General features: G+C 36.0%; 1 protein-coding gene and 1 long non-coding RNA gene across 7 annotated transcripts in view; one reads left to right on the top strand and one right to left on the bottom strand.

Annotated features, from left to right (window-relative positions):
* Positions 1–26918, top strand: part of LOC146466107 (uncharacterized) — a 108054-nt gene that overhangs the window by 56834 nt on the left and 24302 nt on the right. Inside the window, exon 3 of one of the 5 annotated variants that reach the window (XR_014868100.1) lies at positions 1039–3211. The exons of 3 other annotated variants lie outside the window; for them this stretch is intronic. The gene's annotated coding sequence lies outside the window, so the exon portion shown is untranslated. Of the gene's footprint in view, positions 1–1038; positions 3212–26918 lie in introns of those variants that run through there. One more of the 5 variants, XR_014868101.1, reaches the window with a different exon arrangement.
* Positions 1672–26698, bottom strand: LOC146466111 (uncharacterized). 2 transcript variants are annotated; one of them, XR_014868104.1, is made up of 6 exons: positions 26652–26698; positions 26464–26556; positions 18974–19020; positions 12776–12842; positions 6369–11267; positions 1672–5795 (listed from the first exon to the last, which is right to left on the bottom strand). It is a non-coding gene; the product is annotated as an uncharacterized LOC146466111 (long non-coding RNA). The 2 variants fall into 2 exon arrangements; XR_014868103.1 differs by lacking the exons at positions 1672–5795; positions 12776–12842 and having other exon boundaries at positions 7378–11267.

The following is a 26918-nucleotide window of genomic DNA, read 5'->3' on the forward strand; positions in this document are numbered from 1 at the left end:
GGCGAGTGAGGACGTGTGAAGGTGACCTCTGTCGTTGAAGCTTTACTGATACGCCAGGAATAAGCGTCAAAGACTTTGAAGGAATGAATATTCGCTTCGCTAAGACGCAAACGGTAGGAGTCTAATTCCGAAGTCAGTCGATGTGAATGCGTCCTGGAGTTTCGCTTTATCGACGTTGCGATTCACTCTGTGTGGTTTTAGAATATAACTCAACAGCACCTTATAAGAAGAGCTAAACAGACCTATAGCTGTGACAGAATAGTTAACGATAAATAAACTGAATTTAAGGTCTTCTTTGTGGCAAGAAACCTGTTTTCCAAATTGTCCGAAGCGGCCACGTGTTGAGAACTTTGTCCGCTACTTTGTATTAAACTATGAATACATTTTGCATTCTTGTTTTGAGTTGAGAAACTTACTCAGACAAGTTGTACTCCTGAAACTTAGGTACAAGTTCACTGTGCAAATTTGTTAGCTCTCTTCATCAACTTTCGCTGTGGTATCGTTTGTCATGCTGTACAAGGTGGTTCTACCTTTTGAGTCTGTGGATGAAATCCTAAAGTGTGACCATTCAAACGAAAGTCACTAAGCAGTACTGTTTATCATGCTATACAAGGTCGTTCTACGTTTTGAGTCTGTGGATGAAATCCTAAAGTGTGACCATTCAGATGAAAGCCACTAAGCAGTACTGTTTATCATGCCATACAAGGTGGTTCTGTGTACTCTTGAACCTAAGTGTACTCTTGAACCTAAGGTACAAGTTCACTGTCCAAATTCGCTAGCTTTCTTCACCAACTTTCGCTGTGTGGTACTGTTTATCATACTGTACAAGGTGGTTCTACCTTTCGAGTCTGTGCATGAAATTCTAAAGTGTGACCATTCAAATGAAAGCCACTGAGAGTACTGTCCTATGGAGCCTTTTGTTCGTCATTACTTTACAAATTATTTAAATTTCAAAGTAATTAGCTAAGCACGCTGCTGACTTTCTATGGGCGTATTTGTTGAACACAAACAAACTCATGTGTTTTGTTTTATTTTCAGGAAGGACATTTTCATATGAAAGAAGATCGAACAGGAGGTGGAAAAGGATCAGAAGAGAGGAAAAAGCATTGAACTGAAGCAAACGGAACAAAGAGATTTCATTTGTGTATAAAAATGATACCTTTGAAAGATGGTGGCGGTGTTTGACAAAATAATTGAATTTTCAATTCAGTAACAGTCAATTGATGATCTATTTACTAAAATATCGTATGTTCAAATTTTGCAACTATCCAACCATTTTGTGTGAGGGCAGATCCCGAGGGGATTGAACTGATATTTTTAGTAAGAAATGGTGGCGTTCGAATATACGGTCGCTTAATTTTGAAAACACTGTCGATGCAGCAGAATTTCTCTCAATCCTTTTAAAATATACCAGCCATCTTTTTAAGACATTATTCTGCAAATCGGTTAAGAATAATAGAATTTTTTTAAAAGTAAAATTGGGATATGAAAATTGAAAATTAAAAAGGTCAACATCGGAGATCACTCAGTGTTGCGCTATTTAGAAATCGGTTAAGTTATTTTCAGTTATATTCTGTTGCCAAGGTGGAACTGCAAGTTGTATAAAAGGCAAATGAAAACATTATGTTGTATAAAAGGACAGCTCGGTCAAAAGCTAAAAAATTGTTTCTCTTTTTGCCAAAAAAAAAAAATGAAATCTGAAACACTTCTAGGCTAAGTCGAAACACCGAACAAGGATATCAAGAGATGAGACTAGCGATTGCGTTTTCGTTGTTAACTACAAAACAATTTGATGGAATTGAAAACATCCAAAAGAAGTGTTAGTTTTCGTAGGTCAATCTAATATTACCTGATTGTTTACAGATGTCTTGAAAATTATATATTACTTGGTGTGTAAATAGGAAATTTTGTTGATGGGCTTACCTTTTAACTGAATAACAAAAGAAATGGAAGCTTAAATTTCAAAATCACTGATTCTTCCGTTTTCTATCACTCTCCATTTTGGTTAATTCGATATCAAATTGCCCGATTATGAACAAAAATCTTCAAAACTCTATCATTTGGTCTGTGAATGGAAGCCTTGTTCGTGTTCTTACGAAAATGGACGCTTAAATTTTAAAATAAATTATTTAGTTTTGGATCTCTCTCTGTTTTGGTTAATTTGATATTAAAATGCCTGATTATCTACTAAAATCGGCGAAATTCTGTATCATGTGGTCTGTGAAATAGGAACTCCCTTGATGGCCTTGATCTTTGGACCGAATTACAAAGAAATAAATTCTTCGGTTTTGGCCAATTCGCGACGGGAATAAAAATAAAAATCAAACATCTACACTTAGCAGTTCCACCTTCGCTCACTGTTGTCAAGGGAACACAAGGCTTTAAAGAAGATCCCAATGGAAACGTGGGTAACATGTATTACTAATAAAAATTGTTAAAGTGTGGCGTGGACATATTTTATCCAGATTTCATTGATCGAAAATTTTATTATTAACTGAAAAAGAAAAAATTATGGAGGATCCTTCTGTTATTCCTTATGTTTCCTTTGCATGCTGTAGTATGTATGATATAAACAAGCGTCTGGTTGGAATGATGTGGGCTAAACGATAGAAAGCGTCTTCGGGACATCTTTTGCACCAAATTAGAGTTACGAACCACAAAAGATGAATGATTTTCCCACCATTTCATTTCTGGCAGAGATAAAAAAAATATAAATTTGCAGGTTTGCTTTATTCCAATTTTTCTTTTGTCCTAAATAAGTTCCATGTAAATTGTTTTTTGGTTGGGAAACAGGTTTTTCTTTAAACGATTAAAATCATCACAAGAAAGCATACAAAAATAGGAGTTCAAGTCATTAATTTACCATTAATTCAAGCCATTAATTTAGCTTACACCACTTCGGAAAGGAAACCTTACTTCAGACAAATTTCGTTGAAAATTTTCACAAATTCAAGACTTAAAATTGGAAACAAAACGTTTCCTTACGAAGTGGTGTATGTTTTTTGGCGGGTTTAAATTTGTAGGGGTATTCTTTGAAATTTTTTTCTGATCAAAAAATTTCAAAGGGTGCCCCGTTAAATTTTTTGCGAAAATTGTAACCAGGGGAAACTCTGTGTAAATTTCATCAAATTTTCTCTTTAACAGACTTGGTATATATATCAGAAGAAAAATTTTGGTCACACCTTTAGTTAGTTAAAGGATTTTTACTTAATTAATTAACTTATCATTGAACAGCATTGTTAAGAAAGAAAGAAAATAAAGAACACACAATGCAACTGAAACAACTGTTTCGATCTTTATTTCCTTTTATTATTAGCTAATAAAATGAATACCTGACAACCAAAATAGATATTAAATATTGCATTAGACCTTGAAAATTGTAAAAAAAAAAAAAAAAAAAAAAAAAAACGGCGCATGCGTATTTTAGGCACCTGTATTTTTTCTAATCCTTTTGGCGGGGAAATTTGAGTAGTTTAAACGGCAGTTGCCATCGAAAAACAAACCAAGGCAAAACAAAATGAAGAAACGATATTTGGCAATGTATTTGTCTAAAAAAATCTTGTTACAGGAGCTTCTATGATGAAACACATACAAGTAGTTTTACTTTTAGCTTGTCCTCAAACTTTGCTTACAAAAAATGAAAAAATTGAAACGCGTTGAAAAAACTTTTCAGCAGTAGTGGCTATGTTAAACGTTTAAAATTGTCTTCGAGTGTGGCACTTTGTCATTTAAAAAGCAGTTTACCGCCGTGATACAGTTGTAAGCAAATGAGTACCGTGTAAATGAACGCTAACTCATTGATACAGTGCAACACAGACATAACGAGAAGAAAAAATTTCAAAGTAAATTTAACTTGACGAAAATGTTTTAAACCTGCACGTTTAAAGTTGGAATCACAAATTGCTACTGAATAATTTCAAGAAACTTTTTACAGGAAAACTAAAGTTCGTTTCTCAATCAGAATGCAATAGTAATCGCTTGAAATTTTGTGGTTTTCCTTTGCTATTGTTTAAACCACTGACTTTTTCGAAATATGTTAATTTGTGTAGGGAGAGAAAGAAAGCAGAAATTTTTAATAAAATATCACAGCCTGCATTTTATTGAAAGTGCAATGTTTATGCTAGCGCGAGCAAACGCGAAATTCCTTGAATTATTTGTTTTTGAGCAAGCTGACATTTGTTACATTTAACTTACACCTTTCTTAATTTCAAATTGAAAAACCCGTGGGTTTTAGCACGTTAAGGTTTGAGGTAGAAAATATTTCATCTTAGCTAAAACTTCTAAAGGGAAAAATCAAATTTAAATCAACTGATGTCGAAAGTGGGAGGAGCTTGGTCCCTTTTGTATTGCGCCTTGTTGATTAAAAAACGTTGAAAACTAAACTGAAGACAAACAGATGACCTGAGACGGTTAATTTTACCCACTAATTGGATGTGTTACTGAAAAAAGACATATTGGTAGAAAGCTGGTAAGATAACAAAAGATGGAGAGCCTTATAAGTTATTCAGAAATTGATGCTCCTGAAATTGACCGGTGGTTTACATTTTCTTTACATAACTGCAAACTGAAAATCCTGGCGTGATAACTTCAAATTTTAGTTCAGAAAACACGTCTTAAGTGACAATAAAATCCTCATAGAAACTGGTAAATATGCAAAATCTAACTGAAAGTAAAAAAAATTGAACTTCATTTACATGCAGAATTTAACCAAGTGTGAAGAGACAAATGGCCTTCCACTTTTACTGACATAAGAAGCTCTAATTTTGAAATTCTCAAGTAATGAAAACTAACATATGTTTAACTTAGACGAACTCGTTACTCAACACTTAGTAATCATGTCTCTGAAATTAAAACTTTTCCTGAAAACTGAAAACGCAGAAAACGCTCCAATATGGCCTGAATTTTTCAACGATAAACATTTAAACTGCAACCAGACTCAGGAATGTCCTGCAAATGATTTTTCAAACCCTGTTCAGCCTAGGATTTTTTCCTTCGAGTTCCTAAACCTGAGGGGCACTTTTTATAGCTCCCCTCGTCACTTCAATATCATTAACACTATGACAATGAAACGTGGAGGGTAAATTATATGCCAAACTGTTTCCTTTAGTTCTGAAAATATGGGACAATAAGGTCATATGCTGTGGCAATCATTTTGATTGATTCTTCCCAGCCACCACCTTGAGTTCGCCATTTTGGATTTCTTGATTTCATGACCAAAACCTCAGAAAAGTGTTCATATTGACTCGAAAATAATCAAAACCAACAAAAAATCTTAATTAAAATGGTTAAAAAATGTAAAAGCAACGACGATACCCTTTTTCACAAAAGGTAAAAATTTAAGCAAAAAACTCAATAATGGCCTGAATTCTTCAATGAGGAATCATGCCTAGACCAACTACACAACCCATTTTAAAACTAGTAAGGAAACAAAATTTTTATTTTAAAATGAAGACTGAGAATGATATAGTATTTTCACCTCAAAACGGAGAACAGCAAGTTTGCATCTCTTGCCAAAAAGATACAAATGGCTACAGATTTTACAGGACTTTTCTTGACAACTTTTTTCCATACTCGAAAGAGAACAATCGTCCTTAACTTTTCACTGGAAAAATTATTTGAGCCTGAACTAAATACCTGATGAAAAATGACAGACAGTGCTGAAAGATGTGAAAATTGCATTATAGCGTACACAATTTTTATTTAAGAAATTATCATTTCTTAGCCCCAATCTTCAAGTTGTAAGGCACATTTGAATGGCATCAAATTTAATACAAGCTTGGCCCAGAAAGAACTGGCTAAATTTGCAGTTAACGCCTATGTCGCAAACGGAGGTTGGGTGCCCAGGAGCCAGGGGCTAGTACCGCCAACCCAAACCCAGGTAGGTAGAAAACACCCCATAAGCCTGCCCTACCTACAACCCAGCCACGAGCCCCGCCCGCAACTCTAGCACCCGTCACACTGAGACTAGAAGCTCAGTGGAAATAATAAGTATATAAGACAACGAACTAACCCTAACCCTAACCAACCCCAACACCAATCCCAAACAATAACAAGGTAACACTACCGGGAGGGAAAGGAGGGAAAGAAAAGCCCAACAAAACGCGATAAACTAGCCACGCCACGAAAAAGGCTGAGTAGAGTAAATTTCCGAGCACGTGCAAAGGAGCACGCCTAAACTGCAAGAGAATACCGCTGGCCACGCAACTGCCTGCAGACCTAAACCAGGCCCAAACAGTAATGTAACAACAAACGCTTAAACGCTAATGTGCCACCCGTGCTCAAACTATACGCCAATAAACGCTAACGCCTCGCTACGCCACGCCACCAAGGAGCAAACTTGCTCCAAGTCGTTAACTTCGTTAAATTACATTTAATCCTATTAAAATAAGCTCAACTGAGTCACACAGACAACAAGTACTACTTTCTACAGAAGAAAAAATAAAGCAGGCCTAAAAGTAAAACAGAGAGCACATTTTGATTCTTATCTGTAACTTGAATTGTACTCAACGTAACTGAAAACTGAGAAACGCTAAACGTTTAAAATGCAAACAGACTCAGGAATGTACCACTTAATGATTTTGCAAACCCTGTTCAGCCTAGTTGTTGTTTTTTTTTTCCGAGTTCCTAAATATCGGTATCAGCCCCCTTCGTCACTTCAAGAGCATTAACACTACGACAATGAAGCCTGGAGGGAAAATTATATGCCCAAAAATGTTTCCTTTAGTGCTCAGAAAATGGGACAATAAGGTCATATGACGTGGCAATTATGTGATTGATTCTCCCCAGTCGCCATCTTGAGTTCACCATTGTCAATTTCTTGATTTCATGGCCAGGACCTCAGAAAACCGTTCAAGTGGACTCAAAAATAATCAAAATGAATAAAAAATCTTAATTTAAGGTAACAATGATACACTTTTTCACGAAAGGTAAAAAAATCAAAAACAATGAAAACAAAGCTGTCAAAATCTTGTTGCCATGGAAATATCAAGTCACGTAAACAATTAGGTGTCGAAGCAACTTGTTCTCAGATACATTTTAGGCAAAGTCTGCAACTTTTTTAGCCCTTCATCAGTGGAAAAGTCGAATTTGACTTTTCCACTGATGAAGGGCTAAGCCCGAAACGTCTGGACTTATTTCAACATAATGGCACTCAACACTCGTATTCGAGTACTATATTTTACCTTTCATTGTTTATAAGTACAAGTGCCACGCAGCTAACGGAAATTTTTCCATTAAACTTTTAATATTTAACTTTTAGCAGTGTTTGTTTAATATTGAGAAACTAATGAATGCTTGAAGTCAGTGCAGACACTTTGTACCCCCCTCCCTGCAAAAACAGGCTGAATAGGATTAATATTGCATGCATCAACCCTAATCTTCGTTTATGATAATGTTTATTTGTGCTTTTTTTCTATTTACATGTTGATTATTACAATCTTTTAGTGGTGTTATATAAATTAAATTAATTATCAGTTAAATTAATGTGTAAAGCAAGGAAGCTAAATAAACCATTAGGTTGTCTTGTTAGCTCCCTGGCTAATTTAGGTCCTAGATAGCAGGCAAAAAAGAAAGAAAAAAAAAATGAAAAAGCAAAAGGAAGGAAGAACTTATTAATTGTAAAAAAAGTTAACGTATGTTACGAGGCCAGCATAAAAGAAAATGGGTTCATTTGTTGTTCTGACAGTAAATAATGTATAATTTGTTTCGGAAAAGCAGACACACTTTGTATGAGTTTTTTTAAAGGAGTTGGAAGATCTTTCCAAATATCGGTTGCCATGAAGGAGATTAATTGTTTACCTACATTAGTTCTTACGTTCGGCTTATAAAGATTATGCTTAGCTGCATATCTTGTGTTGTAGCCATGTATATTACTAGCATATTGAAACATGTTGTCGAACACTTCAGGCAGGAGGCCTTTATGCCATGAATGCAAGAATTTCAACACTTGTAGGCGATAAATATTATTAACTGTCAGAAGGCCTAGTAGATTTAGCAAAGGTTTGGCTTTCTCTGCTTCGCTGCCAAATGATTTGGCAAAAAACAGACATGTATTCATTGATCAATAGATGAAAATACAAATTCACAAGAATAGTCTGTACTGACGTATGGTCTATGAAATAGCTAGTCTCCCTAACAAGGCTAACATATCGAAAACAAGCCACTTTTGAACATCACTAAAATAGCTTTCTTATCAGGCATGTAAACTGACCAGGAAAATCAATTTAACAAAAACTGACTAACTGATTAACAGACACACATAACAAAAACATTGAAGAGTGCAGGGCAAACGTAATTCCCAACATGACCTTACAACAGTAAAAAGAACCAGAAAATCCTTAGATTTATGAAAGCAAGACTACAGACCAACCTAACAAGCTGACTGCAACAGCTTGTTACTCAATGGCCCCTGAGGCAGCCAGTACATTTACTGAGAAATCATCATGATGGTTTTGACCTTCACTCTCTATACCCAACTGAGGTAGAAAAAGACCAGAAAATCCCTAAAAGTTTAGTCTTGAACTCACTTCACATCTTAAACCAAAGATCAAAGAGACAAAGATTAACAGGCAAAATTAAAATGAAACAGGGTTGATCCGCAGATTGCCTGGCACTGGGTTTCGCTTGAGATTGTGTGATCGAGTCTTGAATTCACACTGAAGATGACATTTGGCCTAACTCTGAGTCTAACGTGAGTATTATTTCAAATTTAACCAAAAACTAACATCATCATTATTCTTGGGTTGCAACCGAGATTGAATTCATCACCCCGTACAAGGAATCTGTTGCTCATTTGAAAAATGTCTAATAATTATTATTTTACCGAAAAATTGTCTCAACTCCTTTATGTCTTAGTTTATAGTCTTACCACCGTATGTTAAAAAATCTAAATACAATGTCTTTACTAGTCTTACAGTCTTAACATATCTCCGAGGAGACATCTCAGTATAAGCCGGGGGTTTCTTGAGGTCTCCTCGCCACTTCTTACTTCTTCTTTTACTATTATTATTCACTGTAAACTTATATACGATCTTAGTCTATTATTCACTGTAACTTTCTATGAATGTATGTTGTGGTGAATAAATAAATAAATAAATAAATAATAAATAATAGTAAAAACTAAAATTTTAGTAAAAACAACTAATTGAAAATCACTTAAAATCAATCCTAAACATAAAAATTTTATTAAAAGCTGACTAAACTTTTAAATGCGGCCTGCAAATACATGTTGTTTTAATAAAAAATTGTAAGTGATGTTTAACTCCACATAAGCAGACAAAGAAAAATAGCTTTTAGGAGAAAATCATTTCAAACGCCAGTAATTATTGTCAAAACAGAAAAAGCTGGTCAATAAATAAATAAAATGCTTGTTCGTCTTAAAATCCTTATTCAGCAAAAAATGGCAAAAGGACAATATTTAAACTTTAAGCAGGACCGAGAATGGACTGATAGATCTAAATCATTTTAATTTGAACTTCGTTTTCCACAGTCTTGAACAGCAATAAAAATTGTCCTTGAAAACGGACGAATAGCTCTTTGATTTTTGATAACAAAACACTTGTTAGAATTCTTACTGAAAACTATGAAATTGTGAGATGTAATGAAATTTAAACAGACTGTGAGTAAGACATTTTAAATCTAAGCTCCTTAAAGTCAAGCTTCCTGAAAATACGTTTTCTATCCTAACAAACCACTAAAAAAACATTCAGTAAAACCAGCCTAACTGAAAACACACAAATGTCCTGTTCACCATAATTTATATACTTGTACATATGCATATTTTTACTGATAAATAATTGTTCTCTATCATCAGTTGAAAGTCTGACAAATTACTACCTGAAATGATACAAGCCGTTTACAAATTCTGAATACCATTTTCACAGAGAATGCATTTCTCAACATGTATTGAATGCAAAATGGTGTGTGGTTAAATCTGCACTAAGAAATAATTTTTAGCCTTAAAATATTGAAAATAAGATAGCATTTCTGTATCTCAACATTTATTCAAAATGCACTAAATTCAATTTACAGATTCTAAACAGAAAACTATCAAGGAGTAGCAAAGAGAAATCGTTTTTGACTTTAAGATTGTGCTGGATTGGCCATATTCTGGGATGAGGATAAACGGACCGGAATAGCCTCTAGATTCTTGTTTTGGGTAAAATATGGAAATTCCTCAACATCAAAATCTCCAATTAAAGCTGAGAAACAGACAACATTTGACCGAATTTGAAGACAATCATAGTAGTCCATGATTTCTACTTTGCAATGGTTGGAGCTGATGTGAAGCTACAATAAGCGAGTGACCCAGGCCAACTCGGAAAAAGGCAATTGATCTGAGTGCTCCCATCATGAGTCGAACCTAAGAACTTCCGATTACTAGTTCGGATGCCCTACCACTAAGCTACAGGAGAGCACAATGTTCAAAGAGAGCTACAGGAGACTCTTATTTAAAAATGACAGCCTCTGTTACAAAGATAATTACATCAAGTACAATAAGAAATAGCACCCCTTCCTCAAAACTCTTAATGAAAAATAGACAATAAGCCTAAGATTTCCATGCATATTCACTTGTTCTTCAATCTTGTTTAATCATTTATTATCGTAAAAATCATTGCAGAAAAAGGTAAACCATTCTTTAGAAAAGAAAAAACAAAATGCCTCATAGTTTTATCAAAAAAATTAATCCTAAAGTGTGACCTTTCATAATTATGAAACATGGTGCTGTTTATTAGTTCTAACTTTTTGGATGCGCAATTTCTACTTTCACACTTTCTCTCCCGAAAAATTATATTCTATACTGGCTTCTTTATATCTGTGATTGCACTGTATCTTAAAAGCAAAAACTTTGTCGTAGTTGTTTGGCTGCTTATAAAAAAGAAACGAAACTGGAGCATAAACTACCGCATTTACTCACACGTCTAGGCCATATTCCTGTGGTTATCCTAAGCTGCATGCACATCCCAACTATCATCCGCTGTGCCCACATTTTAACTGCAGCATACATGTAAATGCTTGACTATTAATTTTGCAAGAAAAACAAAATATACAGATTTGCTCGCATCTAAGCTGCACTCTTTTTAAACTTTAAACCTTGTATTGTATTTTGTTCAAATTCGTATGGCATAACCGTGAGTAAATACGATAGTCTTATTGCACTTCTTAAAGTAAAACTAGTTTCTCTACCTCTACTTGAATTGCTTGCCCAGTTATGGAGATGATCACCTTCTCTGCTTGTTTGAATCTGACATCTAAAAGTGCCTTGGATCCTTTATAGAAAGAGAACAAAAATATATCAATCACTAAATGTAGTATCACAAAGACAGCACTGTCATAAAAAGTTAAGGACGGTGCTTACTAAAAGCGTATTTTTGCGCAGTTTATCACAATGTGGGAAAAGCGGATCTTAGTAGCAGCTATTGATATTCAGAAAGAAAAGTGGGGGTAGCCACGCATTTTTTAGAGATAACTAAGCAACAATTATTCTAAAAAACAGCAAAATACAAAGCAATGTATGGCAATTTTTTCCAAATTGAAGCTTTATTATCTCTGAAAAATGCATGGTTACCCCCAGTTTTCTTTTTGGATACCAAAATCACTTGCTAAGTTCTGCTTTCTCCGCATAGTTTTAAAGTGCGCAAAAATATCCCTGTATTAGTAGGCGCCACCCATAGGAAACCCGAGTATCTCGAGATGCGCAGAACGTATGCGCAGTAACAATAGTAGGCACCGTCCTTAAAGTGTTTTGAGATGTGTAGGGTCGGCAATTAAAGTGTCTCAGTTTTACATGCCCTGTCTACGATGTACGTTGGGTCTATAATTTCGTTATTTTGTGTTGCTAGTCCAAGATCGCATTCAATTGAACATATTTTGGATTCAAAGTAACAACCTCTATGTTTTTCTCTCTGGGTAAAGGATTTTTAGCAATAATTGTATGTAAAAAACCTATTCTTATTCTGGAATAGGGCCAATCAGACGCACATGAAGCTACAATGGTGGTGTTAGATTGTCCATGTTCTGGAATAAGAATGAGCAGAATAGCTGTTAGATTTCTCTTTTTAAGTGAACATGGGAATTTCCAAACTTTTGCTGATACACAATATCTAGTATTCCAGTAACTCCAAAAATTTAAGTGAACGTGGGAATTTCCAAACTTTTGCTGATACACAATATCCATTATGCCAGTAACTCCAAAAGTTTCTCATGAGGGATTTCTAGAATCATTGTATGTGTTTATGTTCCAAAATAGGGCCAATTGAATGCAAACTAAGCGATTTTGCTTAAGGGTAACCTCCACTCTCGAAACATGTTAACGTCACATTATTGATAATACAATTTTCTTTGAAATTTCATTGGAAATCATGGAAATAGTATTTCAGTGTCAGAAAAACATAATTTGATTTTCGGCTATTTTCGCTTTTAAATTTCCCGCACGCCGCCATCTTGGATTTCATGACGTAATAAGGTTGCTCAATAGTTTTACACAAAAGAACTTCTGCTGAATAACATTAGCGGCAACCATTACACGTCATCAAATTCAAAATGGCTGCCCCCAGGAAATTTAAAAGCGAAAGTTGTTGATAATCATATCTAATATTTAACACACTTGAATGTCATTTATACGTTTTAGACAAATATTTAGAATTTAGACACTATTTCCAACGCTTAACCGTCAATTTGTTGTGAGAGTGGAGGTTCCCTTTGAAGAAACCAATAATGACTCACCAAAGAGTAGTTATAAATAATTTTATTTATGTATTATAAATAACCAACTCACCTCTTTAGAAAGTAATTTCTAAGTTGAGGCATCTGTCATGGCTTCTCAATCATCGTCTGAAATTTACCTGGAGAGAAAGAGTTAAATATAGAGGATCAGCACCTGGAAGTGAAGAAGTAAGGGACAAATCTGAAACACATGGTTCTTGTTACTCTCTTTCAGAGGTAAAGGTCAAGTTGTGAACAGTCAGACCAAAATAAAAGCTAAACCTGGTTCCCGTAACATAGAATCAAAGGCACCTGTGGGCCAACTCATGAATGCAGAAGTGAATACTGTTAACGGGAAAGCAGTGCTCGCATCAAACTACACTACGTGGACACCATGCCGCATTGCGGGAATGCATTATCTTTGAAGTTGTTTGCTTAACGCGCAAACCAATTAAATTACACATGCACTCTGATTAGGGTTAGGGTTAGGTGAAGCTTACTTATCAAATTGAGAAGATAGATCCACAATTAAAAGATTAATGGAAGCCATAGAATAGTTAGAATAACTGAATATGTTTCATGCCGAAGTCTCTAGTAAATGATTTGTAGAAATTTGTAAAATATTTTTTTTTGGCTCCCCAATTTCAGTAGCACTTCTCATTATGCACACGTAAACGTGAACAATACAATTATTCCAGGATTACTGTAGCCTTTTCTTTAATGTATTGTATTGTAAGCAATGTCCTGTAATTTCTCTCTTCCTTCTTTTGTATGTCTTTTTTCTGAAACTTAAGTTGAAAGTTGTAATTAATTAAGCAATGAAGTTGTAAATAAGTTGTAATTAAGTTGCTGAGACTTAAATAAATAAAATGTTAAGAAAAAAACATTTTATAACAATAGAAGAATTTTTAGCTGTATCCAAGTGAAAGTAAATTGTAGTGATGCATCAAGCGTTTAGGTACTCAGTAAGGTCCAGTAGCCCCTTAAGCAAATTTTAAGTGTTTAAGTTTGTTCCGGTGAATCAATCTTATCACACACACTGGGCCCGAATGGAAGTTATTGCAAAGTTTTAGTTTCCTATTTTACCCTTAGGCTTTTACCTATGGAATTGCCTTGGATCTTTCATTACAACTTCACGCCGATTTAAGTGTGTCATTGAGAAATGGGTGACTCCGCTGAATTTTGTTGCCTGAAGGCTCTCTTTATTCCTTTGGGCATTCACTTCGGCAGCCGCGAAATTAGCTCGTTTTTACTTGGTTGAGAAAAGGTGAGAACTTTGCAGGAAGACCAAGATGCGAATTCAAAAGACAGGAACAATTGTCTAATTAAGCAGCCTTGAGCCGCGAAGTTGCAAGAGTATTCCTTTGTTCTTGTTATCAATAGGAACTGCAAGGGATCACTGCAGACGTTTGATGGTTTTAAGTTCTTCGCAAAATACTTTAAGCTGTTATTTATATCAGTGAACGAAGAGTCTTTTGAGAGCTTTAAAAAGAGATCCTAAACGTGGTGTTTTGATCACTGTAAGCGGAGTTTCGATATTTTTTGCCAAGCAGTGCTTAGAGCGGCGAAGTTATTATGCTTAATTAAATTTGTGCTTCCCGACGCGTGGAAATCAATACCATCTGTTTAATGATAACTTTTTTTTACGAAAACGCTAAAACATTGATTTGTATTCCCTAAAGAAAGCACCTTAGGAGCTATGAAAAAGTCAAAAGAGTTCCAATTGTAATTCACTGTAAGCAAACTGGTATTTGATGTTGCGCGCTTTGTTTGTTACAAGTGAAGACGTGGTCGATCGTAATTAAGTTTATGTTTCTAAAATACTTGCTTCTAGCGAAGAGATTCCAAAATATCAGACCAAAAAAGGAAGAAACAAAAGGGAAACTCAGCGTGGAAGTCGCATAATGATTTCTGATTATACTTAATGACGCATTGACAAACAATAACATCAGCTCTTTGGCCTATGTAGGCACGCGCTCTTTTTAGTTGACGTTATTTACATTTTATATTCAGCGATGCTCTAACTTTTAGCTGAAAAGCGAGAATCTGTTATAGATCGCTGTCATTAAAGATGACAGATAAACAAATCGGCAAATCCATGTATCTGTTTAGCAAACGAAATTTGTTTATTACAGCAATTATTCGTTAGTTTGCAGGACGGGAAGTTGTTTTTAAAACTCTCGATACTGGAGCGGCGCGTTGGGGGTCGATGTGTTCAAAGTGACTCATTTCTCTAGCCTCCCCAGAGAGCTTCCACAGGCCAGCAGAAAACTCTAAAACAAAAGATAAAATATCTCACCTACTTCAAAGGCTTTGCGATCTTCGGAAACATGCTCTATTGTCGGAAATTGTTCGACAAAAGAGAGAACAATAGCTTGAATATATGAATACTTAACGACCCCAAAATTTGGGGTACACACTTAAATCGGCGTGAAGTTGTAATGTAAAGTTAATTGAACATTTACATTTTGCGGCCAGAGATAAAAATGCATGAAGTGTTGTGTTTGGCTGTATGTAAATTCAGTGTTTAACACCATAGGAAGATTTATTGCACTTACTATGGAATTTCCTATTCTTTCGCTCACAGCATTTGTTTGAATTTTTTGGGATAGCTCTTTAAAGGTTTTCACGTTTGCATTTGATGTTTGCTGAAATGAACACTTCTGCCTGACGAAGTCAAACTTTTAGAAAATATCGGTCCTGAGAAGTTGCTCCTTAGTTTCGGTAAATGGAAGGATTTAGCTGACAACACTCCTACTAACTGTTATTTGTTGTGTTGATTTAACACCCTTGTTTTTACTGACCGTGTCCCATAATGACCGTAATGGCGGCTGATGGTGAATACAATCATCGGCTATACGTAGATTAATGAATAATTTATGATTTTGATTAAATTTTGATTAAATGAATATAAAGTTTATGACAGAAAGAGCAAGTGAGTGAATGACAATTTCCCCACATTACAGTAACTCATTCATAGTGCAAGCGCACATTCAGGAGTTAAAAAATAGGAGTATTACTACGCCCCCTGGAGGAGATCAGAGTCCATAGCAGAGTTGGCTCATACATTTTGTTCAATTTCAGTTAACAGTTTGCTGAGCTGGTACCCATTTATACATGTATACAGTGTATCTGATGATGAAAGAGGAGCATGGTTTCTGAGAAAAAAAAATAAGTCAAGGATGGAGGCAAATTCGTCATACCCGTAGACTTTAGCACAGCCGAAGACGGGGGGGGGGGGGGAGGGGGACTACTGGACCATTTATGGAATACTCTGTGGATTTCAAAATGACATTTGGTGCACCAGAAGCATTACATAGCGGGCAGAAAAATAACTTTCGTCTGCTGGCGTTTTACAACACCATGCAATCCTGTGGCTGTCAGACCCTATTAATAAAAACTACTACCAACCCAGAGTTCAGACAGACTACCCGGGTGCAGCAGGCACGTCACTTACTCAAGATGGTGAATGCTCGTGGCTAATTAAAAGAAAAAAACCTGCTATACACATTTAAAATAATCAACATTGGCAAATAAGACAAATACATTAGTAAAACAATTTTGAGCGTTTTTGCTTGGGATACCTTCCCCTCAAAACGCCAAGTACCTTGCAGTTACACTTTCCTATCCACCCAAGATATCTGCTTGTTTGAAGGAATTACGCTGCTGGAACTTTTGCATGAACCTATCCAAAGAGTGTCAGTTTTTTCATAATTCACTTTCAAACCAGATATGTTTGCAAATTTGTGAAGTAAACTGAGGGTCTTGGAGAACCAGAGTTTAATAAAAAGATAGGGGGAGAGTGGGCACCACTGTCTCATGCCACAACTTAAATGCCTGCTCATCAAGTGTCTCAATAACCCTTGAGCTTGCGCTGATGAAGAAAAAGTCTAAGTGGCAGTGTATTTCTAGTTTCTTTTTCCTCCAGGTGAACCTTTTGGCATCTGGGTTAAGGACACACCATATGCCTAAATTTAGGAATGCCGATTTAGGAGGTACAACTTTTGCTTACCACTGTTGCATGTGATTTCTAGAGCGCACACTGCTCGCATCATTCAAAAAGTCGCTCACAACTCTCATCATTCAACATTGCCTATATTTAATATACGATTCTCTTAGGATTTTAAAACATGTTTCAAAATTCCTACGACAATGGTAGGTATAGGATATGTTGAATGATGAGAGTTGTGTGCGACTTTTTACATGATACGAGCAGCGCACACTCTAGAACCCCCACCCCCAAGAGAGCTTGCTCGCAGAGTCGCATGCAACAGTGTAAGTAAAAGTTGTACCATCTAAGTCAGCCTTAACAAATCCAGTAAGTTCACTTTGTTCTGGACTTCTTTCAATGAATTAATTTTTTATGCGTCACTGGGTTCCCTCCTCTTTGTCTTTTTGGACATCTAGTACCAAGTTGAAATCACCTCCCCAACCTATATCCTCACAGTTAAAAGAGAGCAGGTGACTGAGTCATATTGAGAAGATTTTTGAGGCTTTCACTATAAGATTCAGGCCTTTTGATGATAGAGCCATGTAGCTGAATGACTTCAGAATCAATAGCGTAAAGCCCAATCAAATAAATACGCTAAATAGGATGGTGTATAATTAAGCCTGCTAAACAAATGAGAATATTATTCTGTCAGTGACAGACATCACATTTATGTTATAACTGTGGTTGAGTCTGTTGGTGAAAATTATCATTCAGAATTTAATGAAAAGCTGCTGAAATTCTTTTTTTTTTCGTGAATGCGCGCATGCGCAATGAACGAGTTATAGAGATGGTGGGGTTTTCACTTGGTTGGTTGGTTCTGTTGTTAACTTTCAGGCATGCGCAGTTAATGAGTGATCATAATGTAGCGGAATTTCACTCTGGCGCTGATCGAAATTAGCCAATTTTGCGTTTTTGGACGGGAAACACACCTCTTGGAAACGGTGAATTGAAAGAGGAACTTCTAAGCTTGACAATTTCAACAGCGGAAATTAACGGCGAAGAAATTGTTCTTCGATTTGTGGTTTTATTAGCCTGATGATCGGGCGGATTTCAAATCAACTTTTAATCTGCAGAGTTCCTTGATATTATGTCCTGTGTTTCTAGGAATACAACACCCAAATAATAATATTACAGGTTTGATAATAATTATATTTGTGAATTTGTACTGAAATACTACTATTCTAATAGACTGATTTTTCCTACTCCAAACAGTTCTTGCAAAATGTTTGAAAAACATGCTCTGATAGATTCACTTCAAAATTGACTTAAAATTGCTTGCAAGTCGCCTCGCCGCAAAAATTATACGCTTTTACTTCTAGACCTGTAATTAAAATTGACCTATTTGAAAAACAATTTTATTTAGGAAATCTTTTTGTGTGTTTTTCTATTTTTATTGATGAAACGCAACAACTAGGCGCAATCTTCTGTAACCAAACACGTGTCCTCGCAACTAGCAGATGAAATTTGCCCAGACAGAAGTCGCAATAAAATTCATTTGGCATCCAGTTTGAGTGATAAGATTGATTCAACAGAAAAAATGTAAACACTGAACATTTGCATCGCAACACTGGATGTATTTATTTTTACGTTCACTTGGATAAAAACAAAAAACCTCCCGATGTTATAAAAAGCAGTCGTTAGAACACTGAAAGGAATATTACCATGTTGAAAACAGGAAGAGTTAGGTCACATGCTAGGCAACCAATATCGTTCACATGTATCAAGTTTCATTCGGCAACAACAAGACGCGAGGAAAGAAAATTACCGAAGTTTTTGGAAGAAAAACTGGATGCTTTCTTGTCAATTGGCAACCAGGCAAAACCACCAAAAAACACACACGTCCACCTTTGCATTGCTTCGCGTATCGGAAGGAATCAGAGTACCTGTGTAATTTAATTGTTTACACATGACGCATTCCACAATGCAGCATGGCCTCCACGAATCCTTGTAGCATAGTTTGATGCAAGTATTGCTTTACTGTTAGCGCTATTCACTTCTGCATTCGCAAGTTGGCTCACAGGAGCCTTTGTTTTTTTTTTTTTTTTTACAATATTTTTATTTTCAAAACTTATTGACTGGCCAGTGTTTAACTTGCACAATCTTCAGAGTAAAGGGACGTCTTTGATGCAAAATCAGGGGCCACACAAAAACTGGGATGAGTTCCATTCCTAAGCCTGTTCCTGTCTCATACCCATGGGCCAAGGGCCCTGAAATTACAGTGAAAAGGCATATTCTTTATCAGTAGCCATGAAATATTAGAAAACAGGAAAACAAACTCACCAGTTACATGTAAAACAATGTCCTTGTTCCATGTCCTCTGACTGAAACTAAAACATTACAGAAAGGTTAGTACAACTCCTTTCTGCCCCACTGAACATGAATGATTATACTAATGGGGTAGGACTGAGCAACACATTGTGCATTGATTCAATTTGAAATTAAAAAGTTGTTCTTTGTTCCCAAGAGTATCAGTGACCTGTCTGGCACAGTGATCCAACAGAAGTCCTGAAAAAGACTGCTGTTTAGCCAATGATTTTTGTATAATAACTGCAGAAATTCTTGCATGCTCATTGGCAGATAGACACACAACAGACACGCTCATAAGCAGACAGACACATGCTTTTATAATTTAGGCAATGTTGATCTAACAAACAGGGAATTTGGAAACAACCAAACATCAATCTGTCACTTTTCAACCAAGAGAAAGTCTCCCTTTTTTCCATTAATCATACAGAGAGCAAGGCAAGTTTTTGATTCTGGCTGCATCAGATTTAATAAAATTTGAGTTCCTCGCATTTTTATCCTTCTGGCTTTTCTTTAGTAAAAAACAGTCAGTTTTTCATGCATCTGTCCTGTTATTGATCATGAATGATGAAATTCATGATCATTAACAGGAGACCCATGAATAACTGACATCAATTCGTTAAGAGTCCAGGAGTATCAGATAGCATATAGAAATCCATATGGGCAAACAGCATGGAAATGGCAAGTAAACACACAACTGCATGCTTGCTATCAGATCTTTACTATATATACACTGCACCTTTATTTTTATCTAAGTATTTATCATTATTTTGGTTTAGTAGACACAGGCGTGAAATTTTCCTTTTTTTCATCAATTGTAATACTTGATATTAGTATTCTAGTATTTTTTTATTTTCTTACAGTGCCATATTGGAAAACCACCTTGCATGATATAGGCCATCTACAGTTTTAAAGAACTCTCTTGTTATTACATAGGCAGTGTAAACTTCTGGATGCCCAGAACCAAAGCAAACCATGGTTGGACGGCAAACCGTAGCCAACCTCGCGAAGACTAAACCATAACAACTAATCACTAACTTCTGATCAAACCCCTAAATCCTAATGTTCACTTAGAAAAATCAAATACTCTGAAGCTCTAAAAATGAATCAAATTATAAAACCCTAAAATTACTTTTGGACTAAAATGCTTCGAAAACGTCTCACAAAAAACCCAAACTTCTCTTGTTGTTATTATCATTATTATTATTAGTATTATTATTATTATAGTTTTACTGCACGTTTTTATTATTATAATTATTATTATTATTATTATTATTATTATTATTATTATTATTATTATTATTATTATTATTATTATGTGCAGTAAAACTATCTGTATGCACAGGATCAGAAAGTAACACAGGGTGCATAGCACAACCTGTGAGCCAAGCGAAACTTAAAATAACACGTGAATAAAAAGATCATTATTATTACAAAAGATTATTATTATTATGAGAGAAATGTGATGGTATATTTCCAGCCTGGTGAATGAATGAGAATGATGATTATTCAAGAAAGTGACGCAGGCATACTCGGAAAAAAGAAATCCGAGTGCTCCTATCAGGAGTCGAACCTAAGACCTTCCGATTACTAGTTCGGATGCTCTACCACTGAGCTACAGGAGACTCGTGGGTGCTAAGGTCATTAAACTAGGTTCATGGGACAAACATCCTGCATACTGCTAGGATTTGAATGTCGAACGTGTGGTATATGAGAGAAATGTGATGGTATATTTCCAGCCTGGTGAACTCCTGATAGGAGCACTCGGATTTCTTTTTTCCGAGTATGCCTGCGTCACTTTCTTGAATAATCATCATTCTCATTATTATTATTATTATTATTATTATTATTATTATTATTATTATTATTATTATTATTATTATTATTATTATTATTTATCATTAACCCAATCATCCCTGTGCCAGCCACATCTGGCCATGATTTTGGGCACCAAATAATAATAATTATTGTAGTTGCTTTCTTCTTCCTCCAGAAGGGCTTCTTTTGTCCCCTATTATTCTTATTGTCTTCAGTAAAGACTAATCAGAATCCATCAACTGGGCATAGATTTATAGGTCTTAGGGGGGCCTAGAAAGAAAGGTTTTCATCCTCCACACAAAAGATCACATTTTAAACAAAATGGTAGCCATGTTCTTAACATGTAAATTTACAAAATGCCAATTTCCTGTTTTTTCTAACTTTTTGAACTGGTAAAGTTTCAAGTAATACTCAACAGCTTAAACAGTGGAAGTCGGAAAGTTTATAGTTTTAGTTTTAGTTTATTCACTACGCTTAAAATGTAACATTGGGTCTTTCACATACTACCACTTGTCAACATTCAAATCCTAGCATTATGCAGGATGATTGTCACATGAAACAAGTAAAATTTGCTGTATTAGGTAATTTATCACAGATACTGAAATTCTTTGATAATATGATTGTAACTACTAAAAGTTATTACAGCTGTAATTAAAATGGGTTTCGATGAGCATTGGCGCATACACCAATAATTGCAAATAATTGCAAATATGGCAGCCCCTGAGTGAAAGGGAGGCTTTTGGTAGTAACTGTTGCTAAGGCCCAATTTACCTCTCATTTCATTTGTTGAAGCGAGTGTGTTTGCTCTTTGTTCGCTGTTTATGTGCTCCATTAATTCAAGTAAACTGGTGAGAAAAGAGTTTGCATCTGAAGCAGAAGTCAAGGAAAGCTTGGAAAAGTTTTATTCATACTTTGAAAGTATGCCAGATAATAATTGTTGCGTATCGTTATGTCATAAGGCAGGATACAGAGTTGGACCAGGTGGCAGTAAGGTCACTTAACATGATGCTAAAAGATCCTACGAGGCCGAACGTATTTGAAAAAAGAATCAATCAGTGTATTTATTTACCTATTTGACAGCTGGTGTAGACGAATACCATTTCCAAACTTTTTGCAGAATTGGCTGGTAAAAATTGAAGGATTTTCAATTAACCAAGTGAACTAATTAAAACTAAAAACTGCCCTCTGCACTTCAAAGCTTTAGATTTTCATGAAAGAAATGTTGAAGACAACAAAATACAAAGTCAATTTATGTGACCAACAGTGGGAGAAAGAGCAAAATCACTCAAGTGGTGGGAGAAACAAATCAACTCTTTCATAAACGGCTTGATAGCGAATACCAGCCAAATCTCGAAGTGAAAGATTTTACTCCGATCCGAAGCAATGAAACATTGGAATTTTCCCAGGCTTGAAGTGAATTTTCAGCTCACTTAACGTTGTAAAACGAATGAAAAAATCAGCAATGGAATAAAAGGACTGGTTATTCTCCAAAGAGGTGAGAATTGATGTGATTTTATTGACAAAACTGTGCTGGTTTGCAAGATATTGTTCTTTTTCCAGTGTTGACATGCCATTTAAGGTTACAGTATACCTTTAGAGGTGTCTGGCAACCAAGCAATTTAAACTGCAGATACCTAAGCCCCTATATCAAATTAAAGCTCATAGAGCTGGCTATCAAACTATACCAAGAATTTTGAAATAAAATGAATTGTTGAATTTTTAGCGCTGTTTTTTTAGTCAATTTTTTTACTTGATTAAAGAGCTAAACTCAAAGGGAATTTGTTCGTTTAGCTTCAAATTTGGACAGTACACGTAGCTAGTTTAACATATAAACAACAAAAACATTTCTGCGAATTTCTTCTCTTGAAATATTTTTTCTGCGAGAGCGATTTTTGTACGATCACTCCACAATTTTTTAATCCTATTTTGAAAATGTTCTGTAACTTTTTACTGCAATTAAATATGACAAAATGCAGAAATGGTTTTTTTAGCTCTTTGGGTCTGGAATCTAAGGAGCAAATTAAATTAGGGAAATACAAAATTCGCTTTGACTTGTAGCTTTCAAAAGGTAACTCGGACGCTAGCATTTAGAGGTCAAAATTTGTGGTATAGTTTGATAGTCAGCTCTATAAGCTTTAAGTTGATATAGGAGTTTAGGTATCTACAGTTTAACTCAGACGCACTACATCACTTGGACAGAAGACACCTCTAAAGGTACACATGGTTACCTTAACTGAATGCTCCTAACTTCAGCACATTTTTTTGAGCTCATTTTTTCAGTTCATGCTAGTATTTTTCACTGAAAGTCTTTTCAAACAACTTTCGTTAAAAGTGAATGTAAAATTAAAGTGTGATCACAATGCTTATGCAGAACATATTTTATTTGCCTGTTTGTGTGAAGTATTTAAAGATAGTTGTTTAGTTTATTTCAATACTACTTGTTATGAAATATCACAGTTTGCTTTTTACATTTTATTACTCCAATGCTATATTTGAAGTCTGTTTATTGTTAGTTTAGCCTCTTTTTTTTTTTAAGTTTTAGGCACAGCTTTCTTGATAAGCAAAATTTACTAGACAGTGACAGTGCTACATACATGTAGCGAGTGTAGACTGTTCACAAACCCGTTCGCCGTGATCATCTTAAATACTAAAAATATATACAAACAAAAAATAAACAAGTTATTCACCGGCCTACATGTAGGTCTCCTCTAAATGCTATTAATAAATAAATTCACACCACGTTCAAATGGTTTCATAACCATGTATTCCAATGTTTGTTGAATGCTTTTACCCGATGTGCGGACGTACTTTATGACTGAGTGGCATGTGAGCAGGGGAAAGCAGTCCAACATTTCTTATGTCTTTCTCAGTTCTTTTTCTCTTCATTTTCCCCGAGAATTTTTTTGTTGGAGCACATGCTTGCGTTTGTGCAGTATTTTTATCGACTGGGATGTCCTTTCTTTGAAGGATTTCTTACTTCGCAATGAGCTGCACCTTCACTGTCAAACATTTCAGGCTAGCATTATAGTCCCGAAGAAACTGCTTTAACTCGTTAACATGCATTTCCTCCACTGGCCTGTCCATGACTGTCTAATTTAACTTGACAAATTTGACAAATTTAACTTCTACCTTTCTGGGGAGAGCTCAGAAGACTTACAACACAAAGCAACTGTGGCATAGAACTTGCTCACATCAACAAAGGAAACTAGACACGAATTGGCCCTTAGCAACGGTTACTACTGAAAAGGCTTGCTTTCGTGCAGCCGCTGCCATATTTGCAATCAGTGTACGGGGTTAATCTCCGGAGTCACCTTATGGCAATGATTTCAAAATTTAGAGTCCCCTTGGGGTCTGACCTCTTGTAAGTGACCACTCCCGTAAGCGACCACCTACGCTTGACATTTTGGGTGATTGCTTACGGGAGGTTTAACTGTATAAGTAACAACTGAACAAAAGTACTGGAAAACTGTTGTGAGACACCTTAAACTGAGTGCATTTGTTAGACCAGCGTGCATGCAGTCCTGCAGTCCTTTACAGTTTACGAATAACTAAAATTAAGTGTACTTTATCTAAAGTGTGTATTTCCTGCTCATACCCGGTATGCTTAAAGAACGAGGCATTGTCATATTGGCCAGTTAGGGAGTGTTTACATGTGAAAACTCGCCCCGATGCGAGTTTCATACCGGTATGACATTGTGTGGTTCCAGAAAATATCTATACCCCCACCACGGAGGGAATTTCACAAAGGACCCCCCCACCCCCCAGAATTTTCCATTTTCGAGGTATTTTTTTAACCCCCAACCCCTTCGGAAATTCCTTAAATACAGAATACACCCCCACCCCCCTCTGGAAAAGTTTTATTTCAAAAGAACGCCTCAAAAATCAGTTTGTTGTGAACATTTCAGAAATATCAAGAACTGCCTACACAAGGAGAAAATATACGTTATCAAAGAGCACGCGTGCGGTTCAATTTCACCGGTAGAGTTTGCCAAAAAGCTCTTGATACTGATATAATTGTTGTGTGTTATATTTACCTGTGGTCATTGACATCAAACTTTACCATTAGCTTCGCTGAAGATTTTAAATCTAAATTGTTGGAATAAGTCCGGCAATGCAAAAATGTGTTTTCAATTTGCATATGTCATGTTTACGTTCCTATGCAAATTTTAGGAGATCAAAAAGATTATCGCTTTAGTTCTACTCAGTTGATGATTTTTCTCCTGGTAATCATTCAGTCTAGTTATTTTAGTCAATAGTTTTCCTATTGGATCGGAATAGCATGGAAAAAATAAGCATTAGCACGGCAGGGAGACAAATAGAGCTTTCAGATCGTAACTTGAAACCACAGACGAAATGGAGCCGCAAAACGAAATTAGCATGTTCACGTTCTTATGCAAATTTTGTATGAGACCAATAACGCATTAAAAGAATGTTGAATTGGCTCTATTTTGTTGAATTTGGCATAGAAATTAAGTTTCCTTAATAGTTTTGGACTTTAAGTTGAACTACTTTAGACAAAATAAGTTTTAACACGGGTCAGTTTTGACAAACCAGTTATAATTGACCCCGGGAATTGACCTTTGCCCGTAACTCTACACAGCATACAAAAATAACAAACAAATATTTCAATGTTTTATGTAAAATTGGGGCTTTCTCTTTATAGCCATACAAAATTTTCCCTTTTTAACATTGATACAAATTCAATTGTTGCCAGTAAACAATATTTTCTACGCAAGAAAGTTTCACAAACAACAGTTTTGTAATAACTGAGTCACGCAACACAGACATAGATAATTTTTCTTGTTTTAGTTGGAGTACTTCGCTTACAAAGGCTTTTTGGAGAAGAGGAACATGTTTTTAATGTAGCAAGGGTTTCTTTAAAACAGTTAAACAAAGTTATGTCTTCAAGAAAGATCTACGAAGTTGCAAAGTTGGTAAGTTACAATTTTGAACATTTACGTCTGACATGAACGTGAAGTTGACCCTCTGGAAACTTATCCAACCATTCACCCCTCCTCCCCTCTGGAATTTCCTGGGCCATTGACCCCCCCACCCCCCACCCCTCTGGAATTTCCAATTCCCTCCGTGGTGGGGGTATGGATATTTTCTGGAACCACACATTGTGATTTCATATCGTGTTTAGATGAATGGACACTTCATTTCGACCGACGTGATTGTGACGGTAGAGGTGACGCCATATTGGATTGGATATCAAAGACTGCACATGCGCTACCCGTTCTAGACTCCCAGGAGAGTGATTTCATGCTGGAGCGAACAGCCGTACCGCGTTTACATGACATCGGAATGAGTTTTCGTAGCGGAATGAAAATCTCGCCCCGGTACAGTAACCGGGGTGAACTCGCACCGGTATGACTCGCTCCGGTTCAAGATTTTGTGTTGGTATCATGTAAACGAATACAGAGCCACAAGAGGGAACTGGAGTGAACTCGTAGCGGAATGAAAGTCGCGCCGGTATCATGTAAACACCCCCTTAGTTTTTTGCTTTTTGCGGGCGAGCAGATTCTTAAGTTGAATTTCAAGTGGATAGCGTACTCTGAAAACAAGCCATACTCTCTCTTATTTTAATGTACACAACTTCTGAAGGTTTCTGTAAGCCTCGTCTTTCTGGTTTATAAGAGCCAGCTTACCTCAAAACATGTTAACATTCATGCGAATGGTCGATGTTTGGCACGTCAAGTTGACGCGTAACACAAATTTACGAGGACAGGGTCTTCAAAAGCCTGCAAAGAAGATAATACATATTTGCTTATCACATTTCAAACGCGCCTTACCTCACCAAGTTTAGGAAACCGAATCTGGTAAAAATAGAACATACTTGAAGCAGATCGTGGCCATGTTGGATATTCATGCGAAGGATGCTGGTGCATTAAGAGCACGTGACGGGAGGTTTGCCCGAATGGGGAGGGGAGAGGTAGAAGAACGCTCCTGTATTTGATCCAGAATGCCACAAAATAGATATTTCGATTGGCAAATATGTCGATAAGAATAAGTTATTAAACTTACTTCAGAAAATAAAAGTTGATGTTGAAAAGAACCTATTAAAACGTAGCTTCGCCGCTCGACGCTCGTGTCTTCGACCGCA

Source organism: Pavona decussata, unplaced genomic scaffold (genome assembly GCF_977016875.1).
Source record: "Pavona decussata unplaced genomic scaffold, jaPavDecu1.1 SCAFFOLD_153, whole genome shotgun sequence".
Lineage (NCBI taxonomy): Eukaryota > Metazoa > Cnidaria > Anthozoa > Scleractinia > Agariciidae > Pavona > Pavona decussata.